Here is a 12875-nt window from a genome sequence, read left to right on the forward strand (position 1 = left end):
TTTTTTTTTTTTTTTTTTTTTTTTGTGTGTGTGTGTGTGTGTGTGTGTGTGTGTGTGTGTGTGTATGTGTTTTTTCATCCTTGGTCTATCTCGAATAGAAGATGGACTTTCCCACTTAGCTACTGGTCCTATCTACCTAGCAGCTCCTAACACAAACACAGGAATCATCCTTAATCTTCAGTCTATTTATTCATTTGTTTGTTTATGAGAGTCATTATCACTGCACTTATTTAGACAATAGAGGATAATTTAATTTGTAGCAGTGGATTCTCTACTACCATGTGCATCCCAGGGATGAAAGAAAGTTGGCAGCAAGTACCTTTACCCACTAAACCATCTCAAGGGATTCAATCTTTTTCTATTCTATAATCTATTTGTCCTGTTCTACTGATAACACTTAACAAATCTCTCCTACACCCACACCTCCGCTACTCTCTATGCCATTCCTCACCAGGAATAGCTTCTTAACTGGTCTTGCTTCTAGCTGTGCCCCTTCCTAATCCAGCTTCATTTCTCTGTCAAAATGATAGGTCTAAGCTAGCTCTGGTTGTATTGCAGGATGGTTTACTGGAGGTGGTGGGAAGGTATTTTGTTTTCGTTTCTTGTTTATGTATGTAGGTGTTTTACTTCTGGTGTCCTCTGACACCAGAAGGGAGCGTCAGATCGCCTGGAACTAGAGCCACAGATGTTTGTGAGCCACTGAATAAGTGCCCAGAATTGAACCCAGGTCCTTTAGAAGCACCATCTCTCCAGCCCTCCTTTCGTTTTTTTCAACTAAAATTTCACAGCCTTCAAAGAGAGGTTAAAATTCCTAAGCTTGGTTTGCAATCAGTAATTTTACTTCATTTGACTCTGTTCTAAAGCTGTGTTGTTGATGTATAGAAACAGAGCTAGTCTTAATTGAAATGTGCTGAAGTGTAAAAATACCACCACATTCTGAAGACTTTGTATGAAAAGGAGAATGTTAAATGTCTTAGTATTACTGCTTTATATGGATTATATGTTGAAATTACATTATTTTTAAATGCTGGATTAATTTATATTATGAATCTCAATTTTTTTAAGATTTTATTTATTTATTATGTATACAACATTCTGCTTCCATGTATATCTGCACACCAGAAGAGGACACCAGATCTCATAATGGATAGCTGTGAGTTACCATGTGGCTGGGAATTGAACTCAGGACCTCTAGAAGAGCAGTCAGTGCTTTTAATCTCTGAGCCATCTCTCCAGCCCGAATCTCAATTTTTATTTTTTTTTAAACACAGCTACTAGAAATTTCAAATTATATACATGACTCATGTTTGTGGTTTATTTTTCAATACAACAGCACTAGGATAAAAAAATGTTTCTTCTTTTTGAACTTAGTTGATTCATATATTATTCAAGGTTAGCTTGAGTAACTCACTAAGATTCCAGAACATCCCCCATAGCCAAGAATCCAAGTCTTGAATCAACAAGCCTTCCACTGTACTTTCTTCCCTCACAGGCACCTGTGCACACACCTGTCATATAACACACCATATGGTAATTACCAGGTACCAGATAGCTCTCTTCAGAAAGTACAAGCTCCTGGCAAAAAAAAAAAAAAAGATCATTCTACATATATTCAGGTCCTACCACCATGCCTAACACTTTAAAAGACACTCAAATACTTGTGTTTTGTCCAAATATGAATTTGGCCTGAAAGTTACTAGAACATTACAACTCTCCAAGGAAAACTAGCTAGCTGGGAAGAAGCTCTAATAATGGAAAGAATGGGGAATAGGAATCACAGTAAAAGACAAAGAAGAAAATAAAGTTCTTACGGTGAAAATGGGGATTTGCAAAAGTGATATGGAGCCTCAAACTCACACTTGGCGTGCCAGGGGCCACAGTTTGATTCCTAAATTGCTTTAACAACCCATCCAACAAAAGAGTATGACTTGGCAGGTTACAACACAAACAGCTAGAGCCCAGCACCTGTTCCCCTTAAACAGCACATCATTACAGTTAAAAACAACAACAAATCTCTCTCATGAACCAAATGCTAATCTCATGATGCTTCACCATGGAGCAATTTAGAAGAGTTATTATATGAAATGTGCCAAAGCCTGAATTTATGGTTGATGCTTATTTGGCAAATATGGTTGGCACTGTTAGCTGTTAAAAGGCATGTATGCAAATAAGCAAATAAAAGTTTTTAAGCTCTCAGACTTAAATATTTTCATTACCATAAATGTACAAAGATAAATGTTTATATGCATACACATATAATGCATTTCAGGAACGAACCTTTTAATGTGACTGTCAGAAACAGTTACAAAGTGGCATTATTTCTTTATGGGCCTCAGGACAGACTCTTAAAAATGAATTCTGACAGAATGTTAATGGGGTACAAATACTACTGCAGAAGTTTCTCTGCACTGCTACTAGACAAAATGAATAGTCAGTACCCTAACAACTCAGAATAAGCTTATCTTTTCCTCTCACCAAAACACTTCTCACAACACTGGAAACCAGCCAATCATAAATGTCCGTCCCTACACAAAAGGTGGAAGAAAGGAGGGCTGCAAATCAAAAAGCTTTACAGAAATTTCTCCCACATAACATAGTCATGTTACTCTCTCCAAAATAGACATGATAAAGTATTTTCTCTTCTTCCCCTCTGACATCTATGGAGGGGATGTTTGTTTTTTCACATAGTTTGTGAGCTGGTCATTGCCAGAAATCACTGGCAATGGTATGAATTCTGCTTTCACTGTTAACTGTTAATCTCTCTGATAAGGCTACTAACTCCTATCTTGGAAGCCAAGGAAATGTACCTCACCTGCAATTATAGTTTACTGAAAAAGCCACCAAAGACGTGCCAAGCACTTTGAAAAGTAATTAGGGTAGCCAGTGAATTGAAAGATCTAAACTTCTCTTGAGATTACAAAAGAAGCCATCATGAAGTGGGTATCCAAGATTGCTCATGGAAAGTTTTACCCTTGTGGATAATTCAAGTTTGGGCTTTCGGGTTTTTATTTTTATTTTTTTTTCCACTTTGCAGAGAGCAGTATGTGTTCTCTTGACTACACACTTCATTTAGCAGGGGAGGTAAAGAAGAGACACTGTGGCGGAACAAAAAAAAAACAAACAATAACAAACAACAATAACAAAAAAAAACACCAGGCCGCCAAACAGACTACTCAAAGCAATTCCAATTCAGGTGAAAAGGCTGTTCATGTACATCATCCAGTGACCTAAAAATAGTCTTTTATGTAAGTCGCCAAGTATTTAATTGAAAGTGTAATCTTACCACATTCAACAGAGGGAAAGAAAAATGTACTAGATTTTCTATAGTAAGGCCAATAAAGATGAAATCATAGTTTTCCTCTAACTCATCTCTACCCTTCAACGCCAGCCTTCCAATAACTCCATTCCACGGATCTTTAAAAAGAGGACTGCAGAAATGAGACTTGGGGGAAGGGGGGTGAGGGGAACTCCTCTTTTCTATTGCTCTCAGCAGTCATTAGTGTAGTCCAAGAACGAAATCGAGCTCTCTCACGGATGGTGCGTAAGATGGGAAAAAACGAGAAGGGGACCCAGTTCAGATGGTCAGTTCTCTTCGAAGGAGGAAAGGAAAGTCTCAAGAATGCCTAAGTCAAAGGGCAAAGAAGGGAAAAAAAAAAAAAAAAACTGTCTAATCCAACCTTTCAAAATCCCAAACCCCTAAGCAACCCATTAAGTCCGCGCGTTAGGGGCTCACCAGCCAGAGCGTGAAGAGAGCAGGCACAGAGCCACCGGTTCCGTCCTGACTGATGCTGCAAGGCTGAACCCTATCCTCCCAGGTCTGGGAGTGGGATGACCGTACATACTTGGCAGAAGCCCTTCCTGCCCCAGCCTCCCGCGTCCAGCTCCTCTAAGGCTTCACTTTCCCCTGGAACCTAGCAGCCCAGCCCCGGGAAGTCCCTAGCCGCCAGGTTCCAACTTTCCCTCCTCTGGGGGGCGCCGCGCTACCGGGACCTTCTCAGCCAGGGTAGCGAGGCCTGGGCCGACGGGGGGCACGAGAGGGCTCGCGGCCCCCGCGGGGCGCGTGGGTGGCCGGGACGCTGCAGCCTGCGCCCTGCTGGACGCACCGGCTGCCGAGCCCCTGCGGCGCCGCCCAGTCCAGATTCCCCTAGGTCCGCGTCCTCACCTCGCGGCGACCCTGGCCCCACAAGCCAGCGCGCGTGGGAAAGGGACCGGAGGGTACGTGGGCAACCCTGCCCCCGTTACCTGAGGGGAAGCACACGCCGTTGCAATGATCACCATTGCCGCCCGTCCCGTCCCCTTTCTGGTGATCGCGGCCGCCGCCACCGAGCAACTGACACAACTAACTAACTACTCGCGGCCGCGGAGTCCACAGCGCGCTCCCGGCCGCTCGCCGTCCACCCAGCCTACCAGTCTGCTCGCTCCTCCCAACCCCGCACGCCGCCCTGCCGCGCGCACCCTCGACCGCTTCGGTTCTTGAGATAGCGCGCGCGCGCGCACCAAAGCTCGGCGTCTCGGAGCTCTCCACTCCGCCCCATGGGAGGAGCTGCCAAGAGGCCACGCCTCCCGGCGTGCCAATATCCGGAGAACAAGACCTAGAGAAGGTCTGATTGGCTAAGGGGCGGGGCCAAAACTAGAGGGCGTGGCAACCGGGACCTTGAGCCCACGTGATGGGGAATTTGGGTTCAATTAAACGCCAGTGGAAACTAACAGCGCAGTTTTGGACCTTCCCGGGGCCTAATCATTTTATGTCAGCCAGTAGTCAGTACAGAATAAGTGTTCTCAAAGGCTCCAGTAGACAATAATTACCAATTTAAGTTCCACTAGTTTTTGAGAGCCTTAGGTATGGCAAAAACTACATTTCCCAAAAACCTTAGCGAAAGTGAGTCTCACCTTGCGTAGTCACGTAGTCCTTCGCCGCATTGGGCAAAATAATCCCTTCATTTCTCTGAAAGTATCGGGTATAATATTTCACGTCTCTCCTCACCGGAACAATTCTAAATACCACCACGATAAGAGAGGTTACCTATCTGGAGGTGACTAAGTGATTAGGTAAAGAGTAAGAAAAGACACCAAAATTAAGTACTGCGGAGGAATTTCTGTCAAGCTGTGAGACGACGGAGTGAAGAGTGAAGGCGATTGAGAGGGGCTGAGGGAATTGTCCTCTGTGCAAGGGACTTTCATTAGTCCCCAGGCCCCTGCCTGCCCCTACCGTCAGCAGGTTAGTAAGCAAGACGAGCATGGGGGTAACCACAATCTTCCCCCTTTGAAGATCATCCCTCTTTTGCTGCTGCTGTTATTGGTTTGTCTTGGTTTGAGGCCCACTGAATGGGGGCGCCTCACTTCCGGTTGGGGGAAGGGAGACATGCTGTCATAGGGGAGGGGGAATATAACTCACTTCCTGTGGGGTAGGATGATGTTTGGGGGGTGTCCAAGCCACTTCCCGTGCTGATGACAGCCAGAAAAGGTGTTGGTTTGTGCCATTCTCAAAGTCAGTTCCTGCTGCCTTGGGGGTTGTTTTCAGGTCACAAGTTCGGTTCTTCCCCCAAGTTGTTATAATCACCAGGCCACGGTCAGAATTTATGTATTTTGTCTTTATGTGTTATTTCTCCCCGGCAAGATTTTCTTTATGCTTTCTCCAAAGAATTCAAAACACCTTGTTAAAATTCTCTGCAAGACTACATATTTTGTTGTGTGACTCGTGTGGTGCCCGCTCTTGCACCCTAGTCAAATGTGTCCTTAACTGAGTGAAGTAGTGGGGTCGCTGCCTAGACATGGAAGCAGGAACTCTTTACCCACTCTTTTGAGGAGGTAGTTTATTAGTTAGAGGACCAAATGGTTCACATAAATTACGAGGCATTTTCATGTTTGCAAAGGGAGAGAATATCGTAGTGCAGTACTTAAATTTGATGTTACATTAATAGATGCAATCAGTATATTACATATGTAGACTTTAGGACTGGAGGATTTGCCCCATGCCTGAGAACAGCATTATCAACCTGAATATTGTTTTCATGTAGCTTATGTGTGGCATTTATGAAAGATGCATTTTATTGTGTTTTCCCCCCTTTGTAATTTAATCGAACTTGTCACTGATTTCAAACTGAGTTTTGTTTATGGTTTTAAGACATGGCACAAGGATGATGGGTTCAGCTCACATGTTGAGTAAGGGGGAAATAATTCACAAAGAACAAAAGGTGAATAAGACAGAACTTTCTGTTTTCCTATATTCTTTTTTCTTTTTTTATAAGAAACGGTATCTAAAGTGCAAATAAACAACAATTTTGATTCCTTGGCTTTTCTTGTCAAGCAACACAGCATATGAGTGTATTTTTGCTGGCAGAATCAGTCTATTTAAACTTCATTTTGTAAAATTCTCAACCTTCTTTTTTAAATTTGAGATATCTTGAACCTAAAATTATTTTGTCTTCCAATATTAACATGCATGTATTTCTAATTTAATTGCTTGCACTTAAGAGTAGAAAATATTTTAAACTAAACATGAAAATAATTTTTTACCTTAATATTGGCATAAAAATTAATTCTTAGTCCTAAAAACATATGTATGACACATATATGCACTCACAGAGGCTGTGGAAGCATGAGCACAGGTCTATACTAGATGGGGGCCTAGAGCTAAAAAGAGAAGTGGACACATGCCCCCATCCCTAATCCACAAGCTTTCTCCAATGGATAGCCACTTACAAATGAAAAATTAGTTGTCTCTAAAGGAGTTTCACTGGGGAAACCAACCACTCCTAAGGATAGTCTCCATGCCCAGCAGTACATGGCCAAAACAAAATGAACTCAATACATCTTTGTAGTTTCCGTGCTTTTTTTTTTCTTTATATCTTAGAGGTCCTTTGTGCATATGTTATGGCCAGTTTGGAGATTTTATGGGTTCCTGTGTCTGTGAATGTGTGTGTCTCTGCATCTATGAGTTTCTTGTCTTCCTCTCCTCTCTTTGGCTTCGTTTCTTATTTTGTCCTATTCTGATATGTTATTGTATTTTATTATTAAGGGGTTAAATTCGGATGGGAGGGGAGAAACTTGGGGGGGCACTAATCAAAAAAGATTTCTTGAAAAGCTATTTTCAATAAAAGAAGAAGCAAATTGTTCTTAGACTGGAAGTATAGCTAAATGATAGAGCATTTGCCTTCTGTATTTAATATGAGCCCCTGGATATGGGTTTCTATCACCAGTACTGACGGGCGAAAAAATAAAAATAAAATCAGCCTAGCCAGGTATGTTGGTGCATCCCCCTTAATCTCAGCACTCAGAGGAGGCAGAGGCAGACAGATCTCAGTGAGTTCCAGGCCTGCCAGACATACACAATGAGACCCTATCTCAAAAGTAAATAATAAATAAATCTGTCTGATGGGCTAGGGATGTGGCTGAGGGGTGGAGCACTTGCCTCATCTGAAAGGACTTCCATCCATTTCATCCCCAGAGCCACCCACCACCAACAAAAATTCTGAGGTGCTAAAATCAATAGGTAAAATACTACAAAATTTTTACAGTAGTTAATTTTTTAAAGATAAGGCAAAATATTGTCTATGGTTATTGATAGAAAGTTAGGGACATGTAGCACTGCATCAAGTGGATATTAATTGAATAGAGAGAAAGTATTCACTGTCTTCTAATGAATGTAATATACTAGATGTAACCACCCTAAAAAATTAAAGCATAGTGTTCAGAATTGAAATATGGAAGGATGATAGAGCTAAATGAGAATGAGAGAAAATAATGTCATGATAGTAGTTGAGGTACAGTACTGGTATTGCCTTTTGGGAACAGCTTTGGAAAGCATGGGAGTTTATTAAATTGATCCTGAAGATATTCATGGAAGACATGCAGTGTAATGGAAATAAGACAAATTGCAGTGGAGAGACTTGTGCAGCTTGAAGAACTGTCTATTGAGAAGAAAGCAATATAGAAAGTACATATCAGGAAGATGTTTTGTGATAAGTGACAGTTATTCATTGGTCCCATCAAAGAAGAATTATTAGATACGCTGGTGAAAAATAGAGAAGGAAGCCTGTGCAACCCAGTCCTCCTCCTTTTTAAGAAGTGTTTCTGTGGAAAGGTTTATCTTCTTCTCTTCCGAGGGATTGTCCCCCTTAATGCCTGGTGTTGCTCTTTTTTGTTTGTTTGTTTCTCACATGTTCCTAGTGTTAAAATTGGTAAAAGAAAAACCATTTGTAAGCATACTGTTGCTTCTTTAAGATAATAAGTTTTAGATTTTCATTTCACTACTTGCCACCTATGATACAGAAGTTGTTGATTATTTTTAGATTATTTGGAGTAAGTAGCCATTTTCTTTTCCTTAAAGCAGAGGTTGCATGTACTGCTCAGAGCAGTTTGAAACATTACAACAGTAAGCGAATGTTCTCAAGTCCATTGCACCGAAATTTGATCATCCACAGAGATGCTACATAATGCAAAGCCTCTTTTCAGCCTTTTGGTTACCCTGTCCTGTAAAACTGATGCTAATGTTTTATAATGGGCAGCTTTACTTGATACCTTGGTGTTTTTTTGTTTCTGCTTTGTAGTTGAGAGTTAAAGGGGACAGTCTAGCAGTTTAAATGGTTTTACATTTATTGCTTTGCTGTCTTTTATTTCTGAACTTTTGTATGTATTGAAATGAGAATTCCTTTTACATGGTTTCTCATAATTTCAACAAAACCTGAATACTGCTGTGTATCCGTCATGTTCTAATTTCAAGTACAGGAAATAACAATACCCATATTCTCTTGGAGCTTTCTTCCTAATTGATGGATCAAAGCTAGAGTTTTGCTTACTTGGTGTTCTTGGGTGAGATATATGTTATAACCACTGTTCAAGTTGGATTAAGATTCCTAAATTTGATATCTCTTGATCTTGATTTCTAAGTCATTCTAAAATTCATTTTTAATATTTCCTTTATTGTTGCATGTATCATGGTTTTTCTGTTTTAATTTGCTTTGTACTAAGTATGAGTGAACAGTAGGGAAAATTGGAGATCAGACTGGCCTAGATTCAGAGCTAGTCTTTGTATTTTATTAGCTTCATCACCTTGAGCAGTTAGCTTCCATGAAACCCAGTTTCCCTAATCTAAATAAGAAAGGGGTTATTACTGCTTGGTGTAGTCCTGGTGGTAAGAATTTGAGGAATGCGATTATTTAACCTAGTAGTTTTCAACTTTCCTAATGCTTTAACCTTTTAATAGAGATCTTCATATTGTGGTGACCCTGACCATAAAATTATTCTGTTGGTACATCATAACTGTAATTTTGCTACTCTTGCTCAGGATAGCTGATATGCGATCCCAGAGGGTTCAAGACCCACAGGTTCAGGACCTCTGCTTGAACCCTTAGGCCTGAGTCAGCTATGCTGTCTATTGGGATTCACCCATTTTTCTCTTTTAAGCTCACATATAGAATACAATGGTAGGTTCATTGACATTCTGCCTTCTGTCAGCATGCTCACTAAGTAGTCAAAGTTTTGTTTGTTTATTCTGAGAAGGAAAAATATCACTAATCTCAATTGTTTTACAAAATATACTTAATAGATAAGTTTCAAGAAAAAAGTTATGGAATCGCTAAAGTCCTTTAAATTGTTTTAGAAAGACTATCAATTTGTTTTCCCAAATACTAAGTAAGGCCCCTCATACTATGTCTTTCTTTACATTTGAAAGGGGATGATGTCTGAGGGGGGTAAATTCTTTAATATACCCAGCCTTTCTCAGTTTGCTCTTGTTGTACTCTCAGATACTTCCAGTTTTCCTGGGAATCCCCATGTAGTAAAGTCCTGCCCTGTGCTCTCTCTAAGTACCACCTTCAAGAAATATTTTCTGATATCTGTCCTTGTCTCCCTCTACTCCCAAATCATCTGTATTCTGTCTGTTGATCCTCCAGACTATTCTGTGCCTTTATTGTTGCACTTAATATCTACATTCCTGAAGTTTACTTTAGTTGTTATTATTATATAGAGAAAATGTCCTCCCAGAGAAGGCTGTATAGACTGTATCCTTTTCATGTCTGGGTTTGCTATCATACCTGTAATAATGTCACTCATAGGCATTGATTTAATATTTATGGAGTTTAACTGGCACTAGGGTTGTAACGAAATTAATATGTAACTTTTATCTACTATTTATGCTCAGCATGAAGGATTATGGCCAGTATACAGTAGATACTCATATAACTTAGAATGTGTGGCTAAATCATTATGCTCCCATTTATAAGCTTTCTGTGGTGTTACTGTCTAAATACCTGATATATGTTCATAACTATGAGAATTGATCTATGCAGTCAGTGTAATTGGTAAAAAGTAATTTGTAACTAAGTAAATGATGGGAAGGTCAGCACACATGGTATTGGGAGAGATTTCCCATGCATTTTACATGCATGAAGCACTTACATGCATATGAACATTTTGGTCATGTTTTTCCCCATTACCTTCTATTATCATCTCTCCTAATCCCCTCTCTCTATCCCAATAGATAGTCCCCTTTTTATTGTCATGTATTCTCCTCACCTAAAATACACAAATGAGAAAAACAAATGTGATACTTGCCTTTCTGTGTCTAGTTTATTTTATGATCTTCAGGGGAAACAACATGATTCTGTTTTCTCATTAATAAGTAATATTTCATTATAGATGCTTAGGAGGAGTGGGGGGAGAGAATGAATCCAGGAGTAGTACAGCTGAATCATGTGGTAGTTCTGTTTTGGGGTAGGGGGGTTGTTTATTTGTTTTATTGTTGTTTTAGGGCCAAGGTCTCTCTATGTAGACCAGGCTGGCCTTGAATTTACAGAATTGTACCTGCTTCTGCCTCTCAAGTGCTAGGATTAAAGGCGTGTCCCACCATAACAGGCTGTCTTTTGTTTTTTGCTTTCTTGATGTTGGCCTTGCTGAGAAGGATGACATGGAATTTCTTTTACATTTCCCTGATGACTGAAGAGTTGGACATTTTTTAGCATTGCTCTGATGTTTTTTTCTTTATGCCTGAATAAAATTCCATTGTGTATATATACCACATTTTCTTCATTTATCAGTTGACCATCTAGATTGGCTCCATTGTTTAGATATTTTACATAGTGTAGCAATAAACATGAATGTGCAAGCATTTTTAATTACATACCCGAGAATGGTATGGCCAAGCAGTGGAATTTTTAGAGGAGAGAGAGAGAGAGAGAGAGAGAGAGAGAGAGAGAGCATCCTGTGTGTGTGTGTGTGTGTGTGTGTGTGTGTGTGTGTGTGCATCCAGTGTCCCATTTGTGCTTTTGCAAAGCCAGAGGTCAATATCAGGTGGCTTCCTCTACCACGCTCCATCCTTTTTTTTTTTTTTTTTTAACCTATATTTTATTTGACAAGGTTTCTCACCACACTAGAGCTAACTCACTATTTCAGGTAGTCAGCAAGCTCCTGACCCACCTTTTCATGTTCTTCCTGCAAGGCCACCACAATGGGCTTTTATGTGGATGCTGAGATAAGAACCTCATGCTTAGCAGGCGTTGGTGGCGCACACCTTTAGTCCCAGCACTGGGGAGGCAGAGGCAGGTGGATCTCTGTGAGTTCGAGACCAGCCTGGTCTACAAGAGCTAGTTCCAGGACAGTCTCCAAAGCCACAGAGAAACCCTGTCTCGAAAAACCAAAAAAAAAAAAAAAAAAAAAGAACCTCATGCTTGCTTATCAACCACTTTATCCACTGAGCTATCTTTTAGCTGTGTCTTAGTTTCAGTTCCTGTTGCTGTGATAAAATACTCTGACAAAAGCAACTTAAGTGAGAAAGCATTTATCCTGTTCACAGTTCCAAGTGACAGTCCATCATTGTGGTAAGTCACAGTGGCAGGAGCTTGATAAAACTGCTCATAACACATCCACAGTCAAAAGTAGAGAACACGAGTTAACACAGGCATGCAAGTGTTTCGCTTTTTCCTCTCATATGCAATCAAGAAACTGCTGCTGCTCAGGCAATGATGGAAGGAATGCTTCTTGATATAATTTTGACAGGTCATATGTGTCTATTAGTTTATTAATTTTTCTAGATTTTCTAATGTGTGGAATAGAAGTTTTGAACTATTCCCTGATAATCCTCTGGATTTCATTGGAGTCTGTTTTAGCTCTTCTTTTTCACCTCTAATCTTATTAATTTGGGTTTTTCTCTTTCTTTTGGTTAGTTTAGCTATGGATATGTTAATGTTTATCTATTCCAAGAACCAACTTCTTTTGTTTAATACTTGGAATTTTAAAAATTCCTTCTCTGGTTTCTTCAGTGACCCATTGACCTTTCAAGAGTGTATTGTTCAGATGTATTTGTGTAGTTTCCAAAGTTTTACTTGCTATTGATTTTTAGATTTATTCTACTATGATAAGATCACAAAAAATGTTATCTTTTGTATTTAAGGTTTGTTTTATGATCTAGAATGTAATATATTTTAGGGAGGTTTCCATGAGCTGCTGAGAAAAATGTATATTATGGGTTTTTTTGGTTTTTTTTTTTTTTTTTTTTTTTTTTTTTGGTTTTTCGAGACAGGGTTTCTCTGTGGCTTTGGAGGCTGTCCTGGAACTAGCTCTTGTAGACCAGGCTGGCCTCGAACTCTCAGAGATCCGCCTGCCTCTGCCTCCGGAGTGCTGGGACTAAAGGCGTGTGCCACCAATGCCCGGCATATTATGTCTATTTTAGATGGAATATTTTGCATATTATCTGTGGAGTCCATTTGATCCATGCTCTAAAGTTTTTGTCTGGTTGGTTGGATAATTGAAGTATCCCAGGCTTACCTCAAACTCATTATGTAGCTGAGGATGACCTTGTATTCTTGATCTTTCTTCCTCTACCTTCCGATTGCTGAAGTTAACACCTACCTTCTCTTCTAGGAGGTTCAGTGTGGCTG

The 12875-nt window shown here is 40.2% G+C and overlaps 2 protein-coding genes across 12 annotated transcripts in view; one reads left to right on the plus strand and one right to left on the minus strand.

Annotated features, from left to right (window-relative positions):
• The window catches only part of Peak1 (pseudopodium enriched atypical kinase 1), a 210278-nt gene extending 205255 nt beyond the window's left edge, over positions 1 to 5023 (minus strand). For 6 of the 9 annotated variants that reach the window (XM_027415021.2, XM_027415016.2, XM_027415022.2 and 3 more), the window contains exon 1: positions 4243 to 4437. The gene's annotated coding sequence lies outside the window, so the exon portion shown is untranslated. Of the gene's footprint in view, positions 1 to 3733; positions 4180 to 4242; positions 4438 to 4890 lie in introns of those variants that run through there. The other 3 variants (XM_027415019.2, XM_035443719.1, XM_027415020.2) reach the window with 2 other exon arrangements.
• A 59-nt stretch (positions 5024 to 5082) lies between these two features.
• Positions 5083 to 12875, plus strand: part of Hmg20a (high mobility group 20A) — a 77385-nt gene continuing 69592 nt past the window's right edge. For 2 of the 3 annotated variants that reach the window (XM_027415023.2, XM_027415025.2), the window contains exon 1: positions 5085 to 5218. The gene's annotated coding sequence lies outside the window, so the exon portion shown is untranslated. Of the gene's footprint in view, positions 5219 to 12875 lie in introns of all 3 variants that reach the window. The other variant, XM_027415024.2, reaches the window with a different exon arrangement.

The sequence above is a fragment of the Cricetulus griseus genome, chromosome 4, assembly GCF_003668045.3.
Source record: "Cricetulus griseus strain 17A/GY chromosome 4, alternate assembly CriGri-PICRH-1.0, whole genome shotgun sequence".
In the NCBI taxonomy this organism is placed as follows: Eukaryota; Metazoa; Chordata; class Mammalia; order Rodentia; family Cricetidae; genus Cricetulus; species Cricetulus griseus.